Source organism: Acinonyx jubatus, chromosome D1, assembly GCF_027475565.1.
Source record: "Acinonyx jubatus isolate Ajub_Pintada_27869175 chromosome D1, VMU_Ajub_asm_v1.0, whole genome shotgun sequence".
NCBI lineage: Eukaryota > Metazoa > Chordata > Mammalia > Carnivora > Felidae > Acinonyx > Acinonyx jubatus.
This window is the reverse complement of record NC_069390.1, coordinates 20294888-20309512: the sequence shown is the minus strand read 5'-3', so window position 1 is coordinate 20309512 and position 14625 is coordinate 20294888.

Genomic DNA, 14625 nt, shown 5'->3' with positions numbered 1-14625 from the left:
AAGAGCTCAATAAATATTTTTAAATTGAATTGGGATTCCAAATTTATAGCTGATGAAGATGAATGAATATCCAGTTACCTGACAAAAGTTCAAGTGACATTCTGAAAACTGCTGATGGCAGCTCAGCCTTTGTGCACTACACATAAATACCAACCATCTGAATGGCTCATAAAGCTGCACTAATGTGCAAAGGTAATCTTAGACACCAGATAAGCAATTGTTGCTTTTTTCCTTACTTTTCCCATTCCTATTTTAGTAACATCATGTGATTTTATAACGTTTTTTACTTTGATTTAAAAACAACAATTAGAGGGAATATGAAATGCACAAAATATAAGATAGCTCATCTTTCTGTCATAACCTAGGGATAAACACTGTTACAGTTTCTGAAATTTATCCTTCTAGTCTTTTATGCCTAAAGTCATTATAAATATATTCTTTTATATGTGGGAAGCATACTATGCAGAAAATTCTGTAACATGTCTCTTTCACAAAATATTTATTAAAACATTGCCCCATACTATTAAATATTCAAGTGTGAGTTAACAGATTTGAACAGACTTAATGGATTTAATGGGCAGTATCTATTTTTCATTTATTTATTCAGTGCATATCTACTGTTTACCAGACACTATGGTAGATAACTAGAGCTACAAAGATGATGAAGCATAGGACCTACTCTTAAAGGTTATATTATGACCTTTGGATATTCTGTCTTCACTGTATGGAATTATCTTGTGTGAACTTATTTCTTTGTCTGGTATTAATTTCTCCAGTAAATATTATTCATTGAATATACTTTATGTGCTAACTCCCATTCCTTAAACCCATCATTTTACTCAAAAACATTTACTGAGTGTAAATATTTGAAAGGCTCTGTTCTAAGCAATGACAAGATATCAGTAAAGGAGACTGTTCACGTTTGGGAAGATATCAGTGAATAAGACTGTCAATGTTTTTGTCCCCATGAAGGTTATTTTTAATGGAAGGACAGAGACAATAAACAAAATAGATAATGTCAGGTGTGTTTAGGGGTACAGAGAAAGATAAAGCAGTGTTGAGGTGTGGGGAGAAAATACAGTATTATACAGAGTAGCTGGGGAAGACCAGACATAAGGTAGCTGTGACCTTAGCAATGTGAGAGAACAAGTTCTTCAGATGTCTAGGGAAAGAGTTTCAGGCAGAGGAAACAGCAAGTGCAAAAGCCCTGAAGCAGGAATATACACCTGGTTAGTTGGAGAAATACTGAGGAGGCCTGTGTGAGTAATATGGCAGGGGACAGTGGAAGGGAATGGGATGGGATAGGTCTCAGGAAATCATAGGGCATTTGAGCAGTAGGGAGATAAAACTTCTAGAAGTTCTTTTCTACATACTTTCATTTTCTTAGTTAATAAAAAAAAATAAAGTCATCATTTGAAAGCAGAGAGTGAAAGGAAAACTTTTGGAGATTTAAGAAAGGGGGCAGGAGTCTTTGAAGGGAGGAGGAGCCTGAATGAATGGCCAGGATGTTGTACAGGACTGCAAAAAAGCACTAAGATCTCATTCTTGGAAATGTGACTCGTGACACTATTAAATGGCTCTTCCTATTTAGTTCCATGGGACTTTGCACATCACTCTTTTATGGTATGTATCCTGTGTTATTGTAATTAGTCTCTCACATGGGTTTCTCCCTGGGCAGACTGTGAGCTCTTCAAAGGCAAGGGTGATGCTTGATTTACCAGAGTAACCAAAGCACAGCTTTTAATGTACAGTAAATACTACTAAATCTTTTTGGCATGAACATGTTTGACAAGTGGATGTTTTTCATAACCTGTTTCCATTCCAATTTTTTCCAACAGTCTCAGCAACCAAGACCAAGCATGGATATTAAGATTTGTCGTGCAACCTCACTGGAAGCATTTTGGTCTTTTTTAGAATTATTATTATTATTTTGGAATCTAGATTACACACTTTTGTAAGCAGCAGTTTTTTTATGCTTCCAAAAATGGTATGGAGATGTCAACATAGCACAAAAACCATGAATGAACATAAGAGGTTTAAGAACATTGTCACCCATTTAGATTTAGTCCAGGACATGGAAGAAAAATAAGTTTTATGCCACATAGCAACTCCTGGTGGTTGGTAGTGGCTGCATATATAAATGGATTTTAACATCTTAGTGGGATTCAGAATGGAAGAGTAACATCATGAGTTAGGGATGTCTACCTTGGATTTGTAGTAATGGATGGTGGCATGAATGCTATGAAATGTCAAATATGGATTATGGTATTATTAGACTTTTGCTAAATCCCAAAATATGTTTTTTTAATCTTTCAGTTACCCAGTTATTCAGTACCATTTATTAAGAACTTCTCTGATTATTGTGGTATATCCTGAAAATATATTGATGAATGAATTTGGATTCTTCATGTCTGCTTACAGTCTACGGAAATAAAGCAAATAAGTCTAATTATAATGCAATGCAAAGGGAACTTCTTCGGGAAAGTTTAGGGTGCAGTAGGAACACCTATAATGAGGTACCTAAATCAGACTTGGGGGAAACAAAGAACCAGTCACTTCCAGTTTTCCACTCTGCATATTAGGAGCTTAGAAGTTGCCACTCTGTCTAACAAGTAAAAAGCTAAACACACTGAATAATCAACAACTCTTCTCAGATCTGTAAGAGAGAGGAGGACTCAGGGCAAATCACTGCCCTCAAGATTGGAGAGAAAGGCAAATACTGGAAGTGATGGTTTGTTGGAACAGAAACTAATGGGAGCCAGTGCTGGGTGGGAAAGCAGAACGTTGGTAGCTCAGTGTGGACAATTATTAGGGTTAAAATCTCCAGAGCCACTCCCTCCCAAACAATATTGTGAGACTTAATTCCAAAGGCTTCACCAAGTTCTCATAGTAAATACCTGAGAAAATCCCCTCGTGGTTCCAGCACAGGGAGGGGAGAAGGAACCATTTTGCATTATGCTGGAGCATTGTTCTTTTACAAGGTCTGTCCTAAGGGAAAACTAGTTAACCAGAACCAAACAAGCTTTGGTATTATCAACTCCTAAAATACCTCAGGGAAGGGAAATACCCAACTCCAGGCTGTTGTAGCCATCCTGTTCTACCTAAGCAGGAAGAACATGGAAAAACTCCTGTGAAATTCACAGTTCAGAGGCATAGGCTCATTGAAAGACTGAGTCCTATGCATAGGACCATAGAATACTTCCCCTCCCCCTACACCTCACAACCACATTACTAAAGGGCTATTTATAGCAGCTCCTTATACCGTGTATGTCATGCCTGGCTATCAAGAAAAAAATGACAAAGTTTACCCCCAAAAAAGGAATTTCTGAGCTAAAAAAATAAAGAATGGATGACTTAAGTAATGCAAAAGGTTGTCCTTTTTTTTTTTAATCTACTACAGGTTGCCCTAGTAACCCAAAGAAGTGAAGGAGAAAGCAGCTGCCTCACTGCCCAGATATTGATTTGTTTGGATGTTTCAATGCCTCATGATACAATAAAACCATAAAAATTTTCTTAAAAAAAAAAAAAAGAATGGAAGTTATCCAAGAAAAAAATAAGAGCATGGTTCAAAACCAGTAAGAATACTCCAGGCGGAGAGGAAACTATATCCAAAGACCTGGAGGTAGGAAGGAACATGGTTACATTTGAGGAACTGAAAGAAGGCTAATGAGGCTAGAGTGAGAAGCAAGGGGAAGAACAGTGTCAAGTAATACTGCAGAGATAAGCAAAGTCCAGATTATAAATCTTCAAATTGGATTAATACAATTGGATGTAATTTTAAAGACACTGCAAAGACTTTGAAGAGGTGTAATAAGGAGAATGACAAAATTAATAATGCATGTTAAAATTACCATTCCACCTATGTTAGGCAGAGCAAACTGTCATGAACCAGGTTTGGTGCTGGGCAAACAACTAAGTAGTTGCTGCAAATATCAGACAACAGGTAATCATGGCCTACAATGGGATAATGTCAAGAAAGAAATGAAAATAAGTGAATGTAATTGAGTGGTACTTAGCAAATAAAATCAACAAGACTTGGTCTATGATTAAAAATTGGTAAAACAAGAGAAAGACAAATGACCTTTAGGTTACTTGTTTGGCCAATGAGATGAATTAAAATAACATCAATTAATATGCGGGGGAAGGAGAAGCAGGTTTGAAGGAAACAGATTATGACCTCAGTTTTGCAGGTTGAAATTTTGAGGTTTATGTAATATTTAAGAGGAGATGTCCTCTACACAGTTAGATATAGGAATGTGAACTTCAAAGGCAAAAATACAGGTGGGATGAATAAGCCTGGGAGTCATAGCCATAAATAATTATTAAAATCACATATGATGATGAAATGATCCAAGGAAAGGATCAAGGAATGACATGAAAAATTGTTGCAAATATCTGCCTGATTCTCTAAGTCTCACTGCTGTTTTTGGTTCTGGAAAAACAAACAAACAAACAAAACCATCTATTCTGAATTGCCATTAGATGCCAAGCCCATGGCTTCTCCTCAGCCCATGACCATTGGACATCTCAGTTCTGGTCTCATTCACATGGCTATTGACTATCAAGGAGCATCAGCATCTAATGTTTCAAAGGCAGTCCCCATGCTCTTAGGGCAAACCCTAAACACCAGCGCTGGAATCCAGTATTTTGAATGGATGCCCCTTTTAGGTTGAGTGGCCATGGAAAATTGGAGGATATCTGCAAAAAAGAGATTTGGCCCTGAATGTTTCTCATAACTCTTAGGACTGGATCCCTATAGGAACTATTCTTATCAAGAGCAGCAAAAGCCTCTTTATTACTGAATCTTTTAGGCAGTCTTAAAAATTGTATCTCTTGACCTCTCCTGAACATTTATTAGTGTTGAGAATTCCCATCGACTTGAAACAATCTCTTCCCTTAATTTTGTGCCAACACATACTTCACAATTTATTGTGGCCTTCTCTGGATACTCATCAATCCCTTTATAGTTTCCTCCTTTTCTACCTGAAACATAAATTTTAGTTACTCAGGGTTATTTACAAAATTCATTTTTCTTTTTTTCTACGTTATTTTCTTGAGTCATCAATTTGCATGATTTCCTGCTTTTTCATTGTTAACCCCTTTGGTCATGTTCTAAGTTGTGGTGCTTTTCCCTACTAAAATACTGATTTCCATTCACTTATCTTCATTTTTCTTGATATTATTAACCCATTCTAGCTACTACCACATCTTGTCTTATCATTTCAATACATGGGTAGGTCTGTGAGGCATAGAGAACAGGAGCTCCCAACTCCACATATGTTCAATTAAAATAGCTATGTTATTTTCTGGCTTCTTTCAAAAATGTATTATTTAATTAACAAATTAGTAAGTTAAAAAAAAGTAATTTTTGGACTTTCCAGCTGCTAATTTTAACCTATTTTATATTTTCTAAGACAGATGATTTCACTAACAAGAGGTATCACAAGACCAGCTCAGAAGTGCATTATGAGTAATTATATCTCAAGACAATTTATACTCTGGCATACAGTCTCTTATGGCATTAAAACCCCTTAGGAAATGATCCTATTGTAATATTAATTCCATTTCATAAAGCTTTGGTAGATGTCAATGAGATTATAACCAACACTATTCTTTTTAAATAATAAGTCATATCAATGCGTGTATAAAGCATGTTTTGACAAGACAGTACAATGTTATTATTATTATTTATTGTGTCCAAGGCACCTCTCAGCCTGTAGGAAATTAGCTTTAATATCACATTACTGCTCTTCTAGCTCCTGCTTTAATGGGCTTCCAGGCAAAAGCAGCCTTGTTTCCTCTCCTTCGTGACGGCTTAAAGAATCTGACTACTCCTGCTGAGCTGGTCTCTGTGAAGTGTGAAGTTTTTAATCTGATCTCTGTTCATCCTCAAGCATTTAATTTGCAGCTTAGGAATTTATAGAGGTCTGCCATGCAGATCAACAAGGGTAAAAGCTGTTAAGATTTGCCAATACATTTTGAAGAAAGCTGAGTGAGAAACAGCAAGCCAATTTCACTGGAAGAAACTACACACCAACACCTGAAGGACTGATTCTGCTTTCCATGTAGAGTTTGAACTCTTCCTGCACTGCCCTGAGACATTACTATGCTCTCTTCGAGGAAGATCCTAAGGTGGAAAATTAGTGCAAGGATGCCTTGATTTCCTGCAGCTCAGGAAAATGAAAGGTTTCAAACCAAAAGAAAGCAAATGAACAAAAAAAGGGAGATTCAAACCAAGAGAAAACAACTGGACCAAAAACAAAAACAAAACAAAAAAAACAAGAGAGGTAGAAAGGAAAGAAACGAAAAGAAAGGAAAAAAGAAAAGAAAAACCAAACACCTAATAATTACCCAAGGATCAATGTTGTTAAGTTTGTCAAAATAGAATGAATGAATATACACTTTATCACTGTCTCCAGTTCTGACCTTCCGATACCACAAGAAAGGTCTGTTGCATCCATCCTCTACCAAAGCTCCACCAACACAACATCACATTTATTTTATTAAAGGCCCTCCACCTAACATCCCTCCGTCTCTCCATTATCTAAATCCTACTCACTGCCATGACTCAAACTACATATTTCCATATTCATACCTCCTTAGAAGATTTCTTGACTATGCCAAAACAATTCCACACCCAATTCTCTCTTATTTTACACATATAATACATCTAACTATATTTATATAAGTACATACAATTCAAAACAAGTGATACCATGTGTGATACTGATTTTATATATATATGTATGTATATATATATATATATATATATATATATATATATATACTGTATCACATCATTGTTTTGAATTGTCTCATAGATATTGGTTCTTCCTCCACAGTTAGATTATAATTTCAAAAAGAGCAGGTACATTCTCTAAGGGATGGCCTGGTTCTTAGCCCTGACTCTGATATTAACCTGCTTTGAGGCTTGCTCATGGCTGCCATAAAATTATATGCATCTCTGCCTTGAAAAAATCACTTCCTATTACTTAGAACCTTCAATTTCCACCTTCACAAAGATAGTGTTGGAGTAGATGAATCTATTTTCTTTGACAGCTCAGATTTTTATATGATTTATTATTCTGTTTCTCGTATTTCCAACAAAAGTTCATATAATTCTGTATGCATTGTTATTTCTTAATAAATAAGTGGATTTCATTGTAGTTGTTGGATAGCTGGGCATTTAGATGAATGGATGAAATAACAAAAGGATATCTGTATAAACTAGCTATTTGGAAGTCTTTCATTTCTTCTTAGCATTTGGTAGAAGGTATAGATTGACTTACAACTGGGTTCTTGCTTTATCCAACATTGAATGTTGAGTGGAACCCTAGACTCTTCTTTTCTGGAGACACCACAGGACAGAAACTATCTGCCTGAAAAATAAACTTGTGTGATGTATTTCTATGGAGTAATAATAATCCCCAGGGGTTTCAAAGGTAGTACCCAAATACTAAAAGAGCCTTAGATTCTTATCTAGGGAAAAGAAAAAGAAATATTACAAGCCATTTATTTTTTCAAAAGGAAAAGGCACCCACTTGTCCTGCATTCAGGTATCACATAATGAAAATGTCTCCTGGACATCATCAGAGTCCATTGAAACTCATAACCCCCAAGCTCATTTTTCACCCTGTTTCTGGCTGATCTATTTTTCATATTACCTTAGCCTTTTGACAAGTCATATAAAAGAAAGGGTGAGAGAATGTTTCTGGTGTCAAAGACTGCCTCTATCTCTGGAACACACCATATCAGGTGGCAGGTAAGAAATGACCCTATTATCATTTCCAAGAAGTAAAATGGCCAAGGCTTTCCAAAAGAGCTGTTTTCCCTGAACAAGCGTATACCACAGATGGATAGCAGCCTATTTATGTGCAAAGCCACAAACACCACTTGGCCACATCGCCCAGTAAAAAAGAGTCAAGTAATCTTACACAGGTGCTAATTTTTAGACATTGTCTGGTTGAGGGCCCATAACTTCATTTACAAGTGATCTAAATAAATCTGTATTGATGTTTCCCATATGTGCCTGCTGCACCCTTACATTAACTTTTAACATGAAATGGAGTAGCATAAGGTAACATCAATAAGGATGATCTGGATTGTTTCTGGACTACTTAATGTCCCTTTGCTTATCAACAATCTCATTTTCCCTTAATAGATAAGCCAAACTACCTCACAATTTCCTATTCTCTCAGTTTATCCACTGACAAGAGAAGACTGACATGGCCAAGTAGAATACTTAGCTTTAATTTAGTAGAATCTGTGTTCAGGAACAGTGTTGGGTTCCCTGGTGGACACATTCATATTTTGAGCATTAAGATGTCTGTGTTTACAGGATCCAGAGTCACAGAGCTTAAAAACTAAATTAAACTAGTAGGTAATTAGGGATAATAATACATGGAATGACCTTTGTTTCTGTCCTTTGATTCCTAGAACCATGTATACATACTTGACTGTATTCTACACATCATATACCAGAGCATCCCAACATTATGAAGCACTATCTCAAAGTTAGAGCTTACATGAGTCTCTCTAGCCATTCTACCATTATGCAAGTCTGTTTCCTTGGGTGATATGGATATGGTGAGACCAGTGATTCCTATAGATATGATTGCTTCATTCTTTCTCTGAAAAGTGAGTTTACTTTGCATGGCCCAACATGGTAAGATACTCAGTTTCAGGTGACAGTTCAGGCAAAAAAAAAAAAAAAAAAAAAAAAAAAAAGAATGATAAGCTAGAGGAAGCAAGTAACAACTCAGAAGTGTTTCAAGTTAGCATAAATATTTCCTACCTGATGGATGGGAGTTCACCTGTGGCTTTTTTTTTTTTGAAAAAGTCATATTGTTTGGGGGCTGAAGTTTAATTTCTATTGTTTGCAAGCTGAAGAGTAGAAAGAGAGAAATCAACCTTGTGGAGGGAAGTCCATATTACTGAGCACATGCATAGTTTTCATGACTACTTAGTTCACAAGCCTAGTGAGCAATCTTTGGAGAGCTGAGGAAGAAAGTTAAGTTACCTGTCTTCTTAAAAACCTTCTTTATGAAAAGGGTATTTAGTAAAATTTCACTTGAGAAACCAGTATTACCTAAATGCTGGGCCCATTTCAAGAAATTCACCCTTATAAGTCTCCACAGGTACCTTTGCCATGAACTCTAGCTCCTCCCAAGACTTTGACCATCCATCAAAATCATTATCTCACCATTCATAAATCACTGAGAGGATTCCCCCTTCCCCCAGCTGTTTATCAATGTCTTATTGGCTAAGAATGTATTAGCAGTCATTTTCCATTGGATATCAATTTATTATGCATATATATATATATATATGTATATATATATATATATATATATATACATATATATATATATATAACATTATTGACTTCTTTTTTTCTTCCTTAGACGACTGGTCACAGGTCACTACGCATGAGGCTATAATTACACGTTCAAGGAGGCATGACATTGAATTTGAAGTAACCCATTGAAAATATGTGTCTGCTATGTCTTTAATACCTTTTCAACTTGGATCTATCACTTTCACACGATTATTAAAGGTTGTTGGGCACTACCAATCTGAAAAATCAGTGGATCAAATAATAAACATTTTATGATAGGTAGCTTGAGCTACATGGTCAATGGTATCTCATACTAGGTATTTATTCTATCTTAGTGTGTCAAGGGAGAGAAAGTCTGCTTTGTTAAATGACGGTAAGTTAAATTTATATGATGGCACAGTTTTGTCCCCAAATCATAAAGACCTTCACTAGAAATTAACCACTGGAGGGAGCATCACAGGTATCATGTAACATATCCATCTTCCCCAGACATTCCAAGCACTCCTGGGTCTCTCCATCTATAAGAACCAGCTGGCAGTACTACTTGTTCATGTACTTACTGGAGTATCTTTTCATATCCTAGTTTCCTAACCCGAAACTAGAAGTGTTTCAGGTCATCTGGCAAATTGGTCAGAGTGTGGTTTATGTGGTTTATTCTGCTCTCAAAACTCAAAGATACACAGTAATCATTGGATATATTTCTTGGTATAGGAGTGGGCAATGTTGTAGGCACTGCAGGTGATATTCCAACATGTTTCAGGTTATTGAAAGCACAGAAACTCCACTGATGTGGCATATAAATATACTGAAGTTTATCTCTAACCTTATTATGTGCATATACCATGCTGAAACATCTAGGATATCTGCTACTTCCTGCTTTATAGGTTCTATCAATATAAAGTTATCACTGAAGTCAGTCTGTATAATGACCTATGGGTTGATAAGACACTCAAGGCATCAGTAAACTAAATTGTGATACAGAGCTAAAAGGATGGCATAATTCTGATATTTCATAGCAAAGGTGTATTGCCATTTGAGCCAAATAACTATAGAATAGCTAGTATTTTCAGTTTATTAGGATAAAGGAAAAATATCAGATCAATAGCTGTACAAAGACACAATGATTAATCTGACTTTCTCAAATGAGGAGACTATATCTGGAACCAAGCCATCAGCTTCCTTCAGTCCCCTTTTGAGAAGTGTGGAAGCTTTGAGAAGTGGGATGCTCCACTTAGGTCCCTCTTCAAGGAAGGCTCTGCTGCCCAGCTGCAAGGAATGGGTGTAGCAGAGAGCTTCCAGCTGGTAGCACCTTCCAAATTCCCATTTCCACTCAGCTGAGGTCATTACTGTTTTCAGAGCAGCCCTAGTCAATGGCGTAGCAAGGTGATGGGTGGCAAAACAGCCTGGCCATTTTTGTTCAATGTGAGACTTCTCTAATGGGCCATCTTTGCCCTAGAGCTCTCCTTTGGGCTGACAGAGATTTTCTCAGATCTGCATCATGGTTTTATGGATTCCCTTGTGCAACCCTGCTTTCTCCGACTTTCTGTTCACAGATGTTACAGACCAATAAAACTTTTGTGCTCTTAACTCCATCTCAGCCTGTTTCCTAACGAATCTAACCTGCAGCACTAAGTTTGCATTAATTTCCTGTCTTTTTTTTTACAAACTGCCTATCCTCTGCACCCGAACTACAGTCTTGAAGGGAATTTTTAAAATGGAAACCATCCCCTCTCTACCTGTAAATTTTCTGGTGATGGCATAAACTGTCAGGTTTTTCAGAGATGAGCTATTAATTCAAATGTGCTATTTTGGTGGGAAGGATTAGCACTAGTGCTCCTTCCTTTGCTTTTCCTGCCATAGTAATTGCCACTCTATGGGTTAGGACATCACTCCAGGAATGCTACTAGGCTCCCAGTATGCACCAACTATATATTAAGGAACTTGGAAAGAGACAATAGGGTTATAATCTGCTCTGATCCCTGCACTGTTTCCTCTCATTTCTTTTTTGTTGTTGTTGTTTTTATTTGTTGTGTGTGTGTGTGTGTGTGTGTGTGTGTGTGTGTGTCTAATGTTACAGGATGCTCTCAAATGTTGGTGATCTTTAGGACTCTGCTCCTATTTAAGACTGAAACAGGAAAGGTTAATGAGTAATGTTTTATGCATAGCCTGAGTTTGTCAAATGGTGGACTTCACTATAAGATGATCTTGTTGAGCTGTTTCATAGGAAGGATATCTAGCTATTTATTTTTATAGGTATTTTTTTTTGAGCTAGCCAGTATGCCTACAAAAGAAATATCTATCCTTCTGCCTGAATGATTTAAGCCTGGCTACCAGCATTCTGGAAGCTTAGCAGAGAAAGAGGGCAAGTAGTCTCACTTTTCACTCAACCACCCTGTGTTAATTACGACAGCCCTGCCCAGAGCTGTGTACCCTGTCACCAAGAGCAGTGTGTCTCACTCACTCTGTCCAAGGAATCATCTTCCAGTTTCCTTTTTGAATATGGTGTCTATATGATTCTTCTATAGGTTTCCAACCAATCTCACGGCTTCAGCCACACATTCAGGACTTTTTCAGAGTTATTTTTATTCTTAATTCTTGATGCTTTTTATGCTTCTGTGATGGTAATCCTCTCACTCTGGAACTTCTACCATACCAATTTAGGTTTCTTTGTTATCTGGCCTGCTAAGCCCATTGCTAATCACCATACATTACTGCTCTCATCTCCTCTCCTTTTATTTGTGTCCTTGGGAGTTACAGTTTACTGTTTTCTACCAGGTTTCAGACATAACAATGGTGTCCAGTTCACTCTGTGAAGTAGAAATGTCCCTTGCTTATTTTTGTCGCTCACTCCAAAGCATCAAACTGACAGAACCTAAATATATTCTTGAGCCCTAGCTGCTAGAATTCTCAAAAAACAAATCAGGGTGGCCTTGAAACAGGCATCTCTCACCAACACCGATACAATAGAAGCTCTAAACACTGAAGATTTCAAAAGAGTTTTGTAGGGGAGGCAGTATTGCACTGTTCCAGAGCTCCAATATTCTTCACCTAAGGCCATACCATCCAAACCTGTCATCAGTGAGTGGTTTCTTCCTGAGCTGGCTCTCCACCAAGCTGCCCCTATTCAAGGTTTCAATCCTCAAGATGTTGGTCTCCATACGTCTATGTAATTAGTAATGATGATAATGATAATAACAACAACACCTACATTGGTACATTGGTACAACTTGTACCTTGGTACATGTGCTTTTTGCGAGGTTAATAAACATTAGAAAAGTGTCTTATTCTCAAACCAATTTATAAACTTGTAGTAAATAAATGTAAAAAGGCTTCTTTCTAATAGGACTCTTCAGACCCTTTTAAAATATATTAATGTATTAAAATGGAAATAAAAGAATGTAATAAGAAATGATAGAATACCAGAGCTGAAAAATGTATCAAGATCTATTTAGCCTAAAATCCTAAATTTACAATGATGTAACTCAGGTCTACTGTGGAAAATTGACTTGTTCCAGGAAATGCAGCCGAGTTTTGAAAATATAATACAAGGTACCCAGGACTGCTAACTTTTAGTTAAAGGCTCTTTTGAATTTCTGTTTCTTGCCTTCAAGGAACTTATAAATGGAATATATGTGAACTGTTGAAGGTAGATACATTGTTATAATGTGTGTGTATTTTTTCCTAATACTTAAAAATTAAGGTAGATGTATCAATTAAGAACAAGGGTTAGGATCTGGAATGAAACAATTCTAGGTTCACATTGGAGTTCCAATACTTATTTGTTTGTTTGTTTATTTTGAAGCTTATTTATTTATTTTGAAACACAGAGAGAGCGAGCACACATAGGGGAGGGGCAGACAGCGAGACGGAGAGAGAGAGAATCCCAAGCAGGCTTCACACTGAGGGGTCTTGAACTCAGGAACCGTGAGATCATGATCTGAAACTAAACCAAGATTCAAACATGTAACCAACTGAACCACCCAGGTGCCCCGGGTTCCGCTATTTAATATTTAACAACCTTGGACAAGTCACTTAATCACCTTAAATGCAAGTTTTCTCATATCTAAGAAGATAATGAAACTGACTTTATGAGTTTATTAAGACTACATGAAAAAATTAATAATAACAATTTATATAAGTCCAATACCTAGAACCTAAGGATCACTTAATAAATTATATATTTATTATTGGCATTATTTTTAATTCCATTATTATTCATGAAGTTCAAGTCAGATTCTAATGAACCATTTTATATGGAGGTACAGTTTCTATTGCCCACACCCATAATAACTTATTAAAGGAACTCCAAGATTTCTCGATTTGTCTTATAGCTAAGCTTCTAGATAAAGAATGGACATATTGCCTACAGTTTTGTGCTTTCCACTTACTTTCAACCAGCTTAAAATAGGTCATACCCCTATCTCCACAGAAAGAATACATGTTAACGTTACCAATGACCTTTATGTTGATGAATCCAGTACGTTTTTTTCTTGCCATCCCGATCTTTTAGCAACATTCAACACAGCTGGGCCCCATCTGTCTTTCTGTGTGTTTCTGATTTTTTTTCCTCACCCTACCCCTAACCCCTAAGCAGTGTCTTTTAGAATGCTGTGCAGTTTAGAGGAATGGGGTTAGTAAGGAAAGCTGGGGCTTGGAATGCAATAGACTTAGGTTTCTATCTGCTGACCTCTTTATTTGACAGTCACTAATAATGTACTATGTGCCAGACACTGTGCTAACCACCCAGAGGTTTCTCCTTAGCCTCTTTTTTTCCCATTCTACATTCTATGCAGTCTAATCTACTCTAAAGGCTACAACTCTGAAGTCTATACCTCAGCCCAGACTTTGCTTCCTGAGCTTCTAATCCATGCATCTGCTTACTGACGTCCCCATTTGGATAGTTCATAGATAATTTCAAAGTTAAAGTATTTAAAAATGAATTCATCAGGGGCGCCTGGGTGGCTCAGTCAGTTAAGCGTCTGACTTCAGCTCAGGTCATGGTCTCGCTGTCCGTGAGTTCGAGCCCCACATCGGGCTCTGTGCTGACAGCTCAGAGCCTGGAGCCTGTTTCAGATTCTGTGTCTCCCTCTCTCTGACCCTCTCCCGTTCATGCTCTGTCTCTCTCTGTCTCAAAAATAAATAAATGTTAAAAAAGAAGTTTTTAAAAAATGAATTCCTGAGCTATAAAGACAACATGAATCTGCTACTCTTCTGGTGTTTCCTATATTAGGAAGTGGCATCAGCAAACTTCCCAGGAACTCAATGTAAACAAACACCTGGGAGTTTTC